This window comes from Dama dama, chromosome 21, assembly GCF_033118175.1.
Source record: "Dama dama isolate Ldn47 chromosome 21, ASM3311817v1, whole genome shotgun sequence".
Taxonomy (NCBI): Eukaryota; Metazoa; Chordata; class Mammalia; order Artiodactyla; family Cervidae; genus Dama; species Dama dama.
In genome coordinates, this window is record NC_083701.1 from 79,128,176 (window position 1) to 79,138,753 (window position 10,578).

Consider the following 10,578-nt stretch of genomic DNA (forward strand, 5'->3'; position numbering starts at 1 on the left):
AATATATTTGAAAATAGATAAATCTGGATTTTGTGTGCTGTGGGTTAATTTATGTCTCTCCCAAGTTTGTATGTTGAAGTTCTAACATCTAGAACTTCACAATAGAACTTTATTTGGTAATAGAGTTGTTGCCGTTGTACTTAGTTAAGGTGAAGTTGTCTGAGGGTAGAATGGGCTCTGAGCTGATATGACTGGTGTCCTTATAAAAAGGGGAAATATGAACAGACACACTCACACAGGGAGAACACCACGTGAAGACTGTAGTTACGCCGCCACAACCCATGGAGCTACCAGAAGTTACGAGAGGCTGCAGCCAATCCTGCCTTAGTGCCTTCAGAGGGTGCATGGTCCTACTGACAGCTTGCTCTTGGACTACCAGTCTCTAGAGACATGAGACGAAATCTTTCTGTTGTTTAAACCACTCAGGCTGTGGTACTTGGTTAATGAAACCTTAGCGAACAATTGCGGTACCCCTGAAATGGTGTTCCTATGGTGAGGGCTGTCTGAATGTGCCACTTCTTAATGTGACCACATGTAACAGATCCAACAATGCCATTAAAAGTCCAGACAGTGAACATAATGCCATTGTGAAGATCAAGAAGATGGGGTCTGTTTTCCAATATGCAAACTTCTTGATTTATAGATAAAAGTGAATCCCAGGGAGGTGGTATATTTTGCCAAGATGTTCTCAGGACTAGAACTTCATGTGTTAAATTATTGGACCCCAAAGAGTGGCTAAAAGTCCCTCCTCGTATCGACATAGTGGGTGTCATAGATGGACGTGGGCTTTATTGATTCATTTAATCAATTATTACTTATTGAATGTTGATTATGCAAAGTTCTGTTCTCCTCCCTCGGAACGTTTTCATGGAAAGAAAGCTGTGCTAACTTTACTTAGCTAACTACCATGATGCCAACTACCGTGTTTCTCCACATTTGGGCATCCTGAGTAGAGAAACCAATCTATATGCCCTACTTTCTTTTCTCTTCTCCCCTCCTCTTTTTTCATCTCAAGATTTTCCTTTTTACCCACATTTGGACAAGAAGAACCTTTGACCTAAGCCTCTGTTTTAGAAGGTCTTATATATTACACTCACACAAGTGAGTGTGAGTGATAGTTGCTCAGTCATGCCTGACTCTGCAACCCCAGGGACTGTAGCCTGCCAGGCTCCTCTGTCCACGGAATTCTCCAGGCAAGACTACTGGAGTGGGTTGCCATTTCCTTCTCCAGGGCGGCTTCCTGACCCAAGGATCCTGCATTGCAGGAGAGTCTTTACCAACTGAGCAGCAGGGAAGCCTACTATGAAGAGTCATTGCTGAGTATAAAGACAGGTCAACTTAAAAAGTAGCAGCAGCTACATGCTCGACTTTATCTTCTAATCTATAGATGATACTTTAGAATATTGGGTTAGAATAAAGGCGTAATGAATCCATACACCTTTTCCAAAGGAATACCCAAGACAAGTAGCAATAAATTTATAAATGACAGTCATCAATCAGATGAAATAATTTAGATGAAGCTTTTCTCTCTCGAAGAGGTGGGGACTGACTGGCAAGTGGTCAGGAAGGAAACACAATGTGCTTTTAACTTTGTATGAAAAATAATGTTCAGGTCCATGTTGCTGAACATGGTTCTGTTTTTGCCAAATAAATCCTCTACTTCAAATTACTGTCCAAATGTTTTATTAAAACTCCGCTTCTGCCTTTGTTTTGGAATCTGTTACTTTTGTTGCCCCCTCCTGATCACTGTCCTCTGAAGCTCCTACTTCTTTCCTGCTGTCCCCTGACACCTCGGTTGCCCTCGTGCTGTCCCCTTCTTCCTGCTGTCCTTGGAAGTTGCGCCATCCTTCCCGTGGGTCTTCTAGCTCTGGTTGCTCTGTGGCTGCAGAAAGCTGTCAGCGCCGTGAATCATACCACTTTTCCTGTACTTCTGTCACTGATGCAGTAGGGATGTCAAAGCAAACACCCTGCTTTCCTTTGAAAAAGACCATTCCCTTCACTAGCATAACTACTGTTTGGCATTTCAATCAAGCACTGCAAGATCATGGTCACTAAGCCCGCTTCTGAGTTGCTCAAGCTGACGTGGCACCAGATAAGTGGGCCAGGGCTGCTGCTGGGGCTTCCAGGGCTCCCTTCTCCCCAGTCAGCTTCTCGGCTGACTGCTCAAAGTGACCGAGGGCAGTGGGAGGCACAGAGTTCCAGAGTCTGACGGCATCTTTGCTAGAAGCTTTTATTATCTCTGTTGCAGAAGGAACACCTATTCATTTAAATTTGATTCCCCCTTTTTGCTCCACTTGGGCTAACTGGTATTCTTTGTGCTGGGAAAAGCAGATGCAAACCCCAGTCCTCCCAGCTCTACCTGTTCATCCAGAACGATGAATGTGGGATTCCACATCCTTTGGTGGAGAACGTTGAACAACCAGATCAGCCTCAGGGATATCTAACCCACGTGCAGCAACATTGGTTGCAACCAAACCCCCAACATCTCCATTTCTAAAACCTTTCAGGGTGATTTCCCTTTGCTTCTGTGAAATGTCTCCATGTAACAACTGGGCATCCTGCCTTACATTCTGCGACAACTCCGGGCTTCTTTCTTTGTTTCATAAAATATGATAGCACGCCCTTGAAAACCACTGTATACTCGCATCATGTCTCCAATAACTGCTGTTCTCTGAGTCCAGTGGCACTTGATAGCCAGACGCTCTACAGTTACTGCCGTTTTCTGCGTCTTTTTACCAATCAGGTCCACTTATTCATATGTAGGTTTCATGTATTTCTTAGCAACAGTATACACCCAATGGGGGCAAGTTGCAGAAAAAAAAATTTTTTTTTCCTGCAACACCCACGTAGCTAAGGCTTTAACAACAACAACAACAAGAAAAAACAACTTTTCTACTTCCCTGTCCTGGGTGGGACAAGATTATGGAGACAGATACTCTATCAGGGCATGGAAATAATTTGAGTGGCAGAACTCATAAATAAGAGAAAGACAAACTAATTAACAAGTTGTTTCTCTCAGACAGCATAAAGTCAATAGATTTAAGGAGATAGAATTTCCAGGAAGGGACAAGAAGGCATTCATTAATTGGCTCAATGTGCCAACTGAGAAATATTTTGCAATGTGAAAAATTCATATTGTTTTTTAGTTTGTTTATACATTGGTCAAGATCTATGCTATACAATATGGTGGCTATTTAGATTTAAATAAATTGCAATTAAACAAAATGAAAAATCCAGGTTCTCTGTCCCATTCACCACAATTCAAGTGTTCAACAGCCTTGTATGGAGCGTGGTTGCCATATTGGACAGTTCAAATACAGAACATTTTCATCATCACATAAAATCCTATTTGACAGCATCAGTCTAGATGTAACAAACATGGAGCATGACACTGATTTTTTACATTGGCAGTTAGGTTGATACAGAAACTGGGATTGTGAAAGTTTTATTTTTACACAAATATTTAATATGATTTAATAAATTCTCAAAAAGTATTCAGCTTATTTAAGTAATTAAAAGATCAGTCATAAAAGGCCTAGAATGAAGGCACCGAATGGTAGGTAAGGTAAAAACGTGTGCCAAGGAGAATATTCGCTGAAATAGAGAAGTATTTTGTGTGCCATGTGAGGTGCAGCCTCTGAACTTGTTACTAGGAGAGTGGTCTCAGTGATGCTCATAGAAATGACGCTGGGAACAGTTCAGAGACTATGTTCTCTGGATCTAGTGAGTGGAAGGACATCTTGATGAAACACGTATCAAATCTGATGTCATAACTATTCTCAGATATATGCTAAGAAAAATGGCTAAATGCTCTTAAAGCAACAAAATTAAATGTAGTTTAACATATGAGATTCACCAGAGGAGAGAAATGAGACATTGGTTTTATGAACTTGAATGTTTCATACAGAAATGCTAAATTTACAGTGCACTGTGGTTTATGTGATAAAATTAAGATATTTTATGACATCATAAAATGTGAAGTGAAAATTGCTCAGTTGTGTCTGACTCTTTGTGACCCCATGGACTATACAGTCCCTGGAATTCTCCAGGCCAGAATGCTGGAGTGGGTAGCCTTTCCCTTCTCCGGGGGATCTTTCCAGTCCCTGGGAAGATCGAATCCAGGTCTCCTGCATTGCAGACAGATTCTTTACCAGCTGAGCCACCAGGGAAGCCTGAGAATACTGGAGTGGGTAGCCTATCCTTTCTCCAGTGCATCTTCCTGGCCCAGGAATCAAACCGGGGTCTCCTGCATTACAGGCGGATTCTTTACCAACCGAGCTATCTTTTGTGTTAATAATTTGTTATATGTGATCACATTAAAATGTTTTAAATGATATGTAAAATTATATTTAATTTCTGAAGCTAAGTTTTGCTTCAATAATTCATTGACAATGTTAATTGCTATTTCCTCAGGCGAGGGAAGTTTCTCTACATTGAATTTAATGAAAAAAACTAAGAATTACAATAACTCAAGAATGTTTTGTCTAATTTGGCTTTGCTGTCAATTTACCCGAATTATACAAAAAATCTTTAACAATGTAAGTAGTGTGCTGAAATAAAGGCAAGCCATATTTTTATGAAAAATATAATAATTTATGAATGGCATGTCTTTAGAATTCATTTTAACATGGGCAGTGTGCCAACAGAACTCTGTCACTTGAATCAAATTCAGTTATCTTTGATGTTATACTTACTTTTGATCATTTAAAACTAATGGTATTAAAAATATTTTTCAGTTTTGTCATTATGAAGGTTTACTTTTCAAAAAGGAGGATAGAACACATATGTTTAAAATTTTTATTTATTTGTTGGCTGTGCCGCACAGCGTGTGGGATCTTAGTTCCCTGACCAGGAGCGAACCTGAACCACTGCAATGGAAGTGCAGAGTCTAACCCACGGGATGGCCAGGGTAGTCCTATAGGACAGAGTTTAACCAACGTCTGCCAGCTTGATGTTTACCTTTAAAATACACTGTTATATGGTGTGTGGCCCTCTATTTGTCCCCTGGCCTTTGGTCTGGGAATAATAAGAGCGGCCTGGCTCTGTTCGTTAGTCCTTCTGGAGGAAATGAAAAATACCTTTTCACACAGGTTAGAGCTTCCTGTTTCAGAGCCTGAGAGAACTTACAGAGACAAGTACACAGGATTCTAGTTCAGCTTCACAGTTCATCTGTAACAGTCATGTCATGTTAGATACTTGAGGGTTGAGAATGTTTAGAGAAGATTGTGCTTACATATTTGCAACGGGTTATATACTTCAGTGCGGGCTTCCCTGTTGGCTCAGTGGTAAAGAATCTGCCTGCAATGCAGGAGCCGCAGGAAACACGGGTTTGATTCCTGGGTTGTAAAGATCCCCTGGAGGAGGGCATGGCAACCCGCTCCAGTAATCTTGCCTGGAGAATCCCATGACCAGAGGGGCCTGGTGGACTACAGTCCATGGGGTTGCAAAGAGTCTGACATGACTGAAGTGACTGAGCATGCATACCTCAGTGGGTACCAGCCCGCCTTATGTCAGCTCTACAGAAACAGAACAACAGGAAAAAGAAACAGTTTGGTTCTGGTGTGAGGGATTTCACTTGTGCCCTGGGAAAAATGTGTTTGGTAGCAGAGTTGCCTTAAACTGTGGACTGGTTGATTGAAGGGAAGGTAGGAAGCCCCCTTCCCTTGGGCTCTGACTGGATTTCTCTGATTTGAATGTTATGGATCTGGTGGAGTTACGTCTAAAAGCAGACACAGGAATTATTTCCAGTTTTATTAAATTATAATTGACAACAATTGTAAATATTTAAGGTGGACAACTTGATGTTTTGTATATGTACACATTGTGAAATGATCAATACAATCAAGCTAATTAACATACCCATCACCTCAACAGCTACTGTTTTCTTTCTTCTTCTTTTTGGTAGAGTCTTTACAGGTCTAAAATTTAGATTAGGATTTTGTGGATTGCTGTTTTGGCTTTCCAAGAGGCTCAAGTGGTAAAGAATCCGTGTGCCAATGCAGGTACTGTAAGACCTCAGTTCGATCCCTGTATTGGGAAGATCCCCTGGAGAAGGAAATGGCAACCCACTGCAGTACTCTTGCCTGGGAAATCCCGTGGAGAGAGTAGCCTGGCGGGCTTATGGTCCATGGGGTTGCAAAGAGTCAAACACGACTAAGCATGCAAGTGCAGACACAGACAAGTCTGCTATTTAAACACTGCACAGTCACGTGACTGTAGCTCAGAGGTGGGAAGTGAGTTTTACCCCAGTTTCCCTGGAAGTAAAGAACAGTCTCCACTAGTTGTAAAGCTACATGCTTTTTCTGTTTTGCATTCCTGCTAAAGCTTGTTGAAGCCCTTCAACACTGGGGACTTTTGGGTTCTGTTTTTTACCAGTGACCTAATTGTTGTGGATAACCACCAGGAGAGTGGCCTGCATTATGCTCCCACTGGCCAGGCAGCTGTGACGCTTTATAGTAAAGACTGGCTTCCTCAGATGCCTGCCCTCCGTGAAAGTGCCCTCCAGGCTGGCCCAGAGGGGAGGGCCTTTCCTGGAGCCCTTGCTGGAAAGGGTTCTGGGCTCAGGTTTCAGAAGAGCAGCTGCTGGCCGTTCAGGCGTCTGAAACCTTTGCATAGAATGCGTAGTGTCTGACTTACAAGGAAAGCTGGCAGCTCTGACCTCAGAGAAAGAGATGGCTTTTGGAAGGGAAAGATGAGCTGGAGCAGGAAAGGGCAGAGGCGGCAGGATGAAAGGGGCAGCGTCTGTGGGCTGGGGTGGCAGAAAGAGGGGCGCACTTCCAGAAGGGATGACTGCCAGTTAATTTATACATGTGTATGCGTGCATGTGTGTGTGTGTGTGTGTGTGTGTGTGTGTGTGAGTGGGGGTGGGGGGATACTTGAGTGACAGCTGGCTAAAATGAAGGCCTGGGGCCCCTTAGAAAGTGAGCTGATGAGTGTGCTTCAGTCATGTCTGACTCTGTGCGACCCCATGGACTGCAGCCCACCAGGCTCCTCTGTCCTTGGGACTTTCCAGGCAAGAATACTGGAGCGGGCTGCCATGCCCTTCTCTAAGGGGTGTTCCTGATCCAGGGGTCATACCCATGTCTCTTAAGTCTCCTGTGTTGGCAAGCGGGTTCTTGACCTCTAGCACCTCCTGGGAAGCCCCTGAGCCTGTTGGTTCTCTGCTTCAGGGTCAGGCCTGAGGTTCTGAGTGTGGAGGAGATGATCAATAAATGACTAGGAATTAACCAGTGAACGAATGGCTCAGCACATTTGTGAATTTCTTGAGTGCCCTTGTAGCTCTACTGGAAAGTGCTTGAAGATTCCACCAGATGTGTATGGATTTAGAATAATGGCTCCTTCTATGTGAGCTCAATGCTTCCAGCCTCAATTTTTCCTTCTTTTTTTTTTTTTTGATTTCTTTAAAATTTTGGATTATAGTTCATTTCAATGTTGCATTAGTCTTAGGTGTATAGCAAAGTGATTCAGTTAAACCTATGCACATATTCCTGGAGAAGGAAATAGCAACCCACTCCAGTATTCTTGCCTGGAGAATTCCATGGACAGAGGAGCTTGGCAGGCTGCAGTCCATGGAGTTGCAAAGAGTCAGACACTACTGAGCGATTACCACGTACGTATATTCATCCTTTTTTCAGATTCTTTACCTATTTAGATTATCACAGAATATTGAGTAGAGTTTCTTGTGCTATATAGTTGGTTCTTGTTGGTTATCTGTTTTATTTTTTTGACTTAATTTTTATTGAAGTGTATTTGCTTTACAATGCTGTGTTAGTTTCCACAGCACAGCAGAGTGAATCAGCTGTACACGCACATATATCTCCTCTTTTTCGGGTTTCCTTCCCGTGTAGGTCACCACGGAGCACTGAGGAGAGTCTGTGCACACAGGAAATCCTCGTTACTTACCTATTTTATGCATGGTATTAGTGGTGTGCACACGTCAACCTCAGTCTCACAGTTCATCCCCCCTCCCCACCTTTCCCCCTGGGTATCCATACACTTGTTGTTTAAAATTTGCTTGATGATAACAGCTTTGCTCAGTTGTGTGAGAATTAAAGTGGCATATGTAAGTTCTAGGTGTGTATTTATTCTGAGGACGTAATCTCTTTAATCTTTTTCTTTTCCAGAAGCTGGGAAAGGATGGTTGTAATGGATCAGCCCATATAATCTGCTTTTAGTAGTCAACGTTATCTGATACTTAGAAACACGGCAAAGAGGACCGCGCGTCCTCTCAGTGTCATCCAGACAAACGGAGTAATAACCTCCCCAGTGACTACTTAGTATTCCAAGGGAAAATGCCTGTATTTGATATTCTATTTTTTATGGATCAGGGCCTTAACTCTGTCATGGTACCTTTTAGCAGAATTTTGTTTAGTAGAAATGCAAATTTCTATCCAATAGAAAATTTAGCTGCAGAGGACAGTTTGTTTTCTACCTAACCTAGCAATTTTACTTCAGTGTTCTTTAATCCCTGTAAATTCTAGTTGCTATTTGATACTATTTTATGATTCTGCTGATTCCCTCTTAAGCTGGTCAGATAAATTGATCCTTCTATATAAATTAGTAACATAAATTGATCACATGTGTCATGTTTTCAACTTTTGAAAATCATACTTTGACAGTATTTAGAGATCTCCATCTTTTGCTCTCAATGCCTAGAACAAACCTATGTTGGGCACTCAGCAGTTTTTTTGAATAAATGGGTGAAGAATAAACTAAAACGTGAACTACTAAAGGAGGACAGAAGGAACCTTGAGTTCTTCCAACGTTTGAGAAAACTAATATTTAATGAGGTTTTTTAAATATTAGGTTTATAGCAGAATCTTAGAATTCTGAGATAATTTCCTTTTTACCAGTGTTAAAATGATTTTTATATACGAAATTATGGTAATAGTACTTTGAGTTTACTTTTGAATGTTGTCCTTGGAAATAAAAAATTGGAAATGTGCATTTCTGTGCTGGTTCACTGTTTTTAGAAATGTCTCTGGCCCTTGTAATTCACTTGATCTCTAAAATTTATTCCTCACTTGAAATGATCATTATGGTAAGATGAGATCTGGTTTACTTTTAAACAAGTCATGTAGCTTCCAGCAAGATTTCCAAGACTTACTATCATTAAGAGAAACGGCTGTTTTTGAAAGGCACTGTGCATGCAAACTCTTATTCCCACAAATTTCAGTTTTTAAGTAGCTTTTAGAATAAAGGAGAAAAAATTTCCTTTTACCATAAAAAGAAGCAAGATGGTATGGTCTAAGCCAAAGGTTCATGTAATTATCATTAAGCTGGTATGATGCTGGAAATATATTAGGTGCTCACTTCATATTTGTGAAATACATTTAGTTTTTACTTTAAAAATTATTTTTGATGGAGTTTAGTTGCTTTACAATGTGTTCGTTTCTACTGCACCCCAAATAAACCAGCTGTATGTAGTCCTTCCGGACTTCCTTGCCATTCAGGTCACCTCAGCGCCTTAAACAGAGCTCCCTGCGCTGCGCTCTTCTCAGTTGTCCATTTACGCGTAGGGGCTTCCCTGTGGCTCAGCTGGTGAAGAATTCACCTGCAGTGCTGGAGACCTGGTTAGATCCCTGGGTTGGGAAGATCCCTTGGAGAAGGGAAAGACTACCCACTCCAGTATTCTGGCCTGAAGAATTCCATGGACTGCATAATCCATGTATATTTATATATATATAAATATATATACATGTATAGACCATGTATATTTATACATAGTATCAACTGGAATTCATTTAGACAAGGTTCCTTCTTGTTTCCCATCTTTCATTGGTCAAGCCTCACTCTCCAGGGTTTTAACTTATCACCATTTCACATGTTTGCAGAATGAAAGAAAAATATAGGCATCTATAATATCTTTATATCATAAAACATAACCAGTAATAATCCTATGGGTATTACATGAGAAAATTATAAGATGCATTTTTAAAAGTCTTTTAATATTAATTGTCACTATTAGGAAATGACAGGAGTGGACTGTAGCAATAACAAGGAAAGCAAACCTTCTGAAAGAGGAGCCCACACTCGGTACATTCCCTTAGGAGGCTGGAGCAAAGATAAAAGTGCCAACAGATTAGCCTTGATTCTCTTTGTTACAACAGATGACAGTGCTTTGTTCAAAGCAGTTGTTAAGAAAATATTCTCAATCAGGAAGAAAACAAGGGTTAGAGGGAAAATAATAAACTAATTGTCAAACAGAAAAAATGACAAGTGATTATGAAGCTACTTTATGTCTCATGATGCAATGATGACTCAACACTAAGTTACCAATGCGTCATCACTAACTTGCAGAAAGGTAAATTGTCTACAAATACAGCAGGCTCCCTGAAATATGTTCACAGTCACCTGTGACTACCTATCTTTTGACTTTATTTAGGCCGCTATCTTTTGAGTTTATTTAGTTTATTTGAGTTTATTTATAAAAGTTATGAGTAAATGTTAGTCCAGAACATTTGATAATTGGGTTTAAATCCAAACACTCTTTTTTTTTTGCCCCTAGAAAAATGACTTAAGCTAGAAACGAAACAAATATTTGAAGTTGGTGAAGGAGTGGTGAGTAGATGAAGAACT

The 10,578-nt window shown here is 40.9% G+C and overlaps 1 pseudogene; it reads right to left on the minus strand.

Annotated features, from left to right (window-relative positions):
- Positions 1-1,666: 1,666 nt before the first annotated feature.
- LOC133042239 (nucleolar RNA helicase 2-like) lies at positions 1,667-7,915 on the minus strand (annotated as a pseudogene).
- Between the last annotated feature and the right edge of the window lie 2,663 nt (positions 7,916-10,578).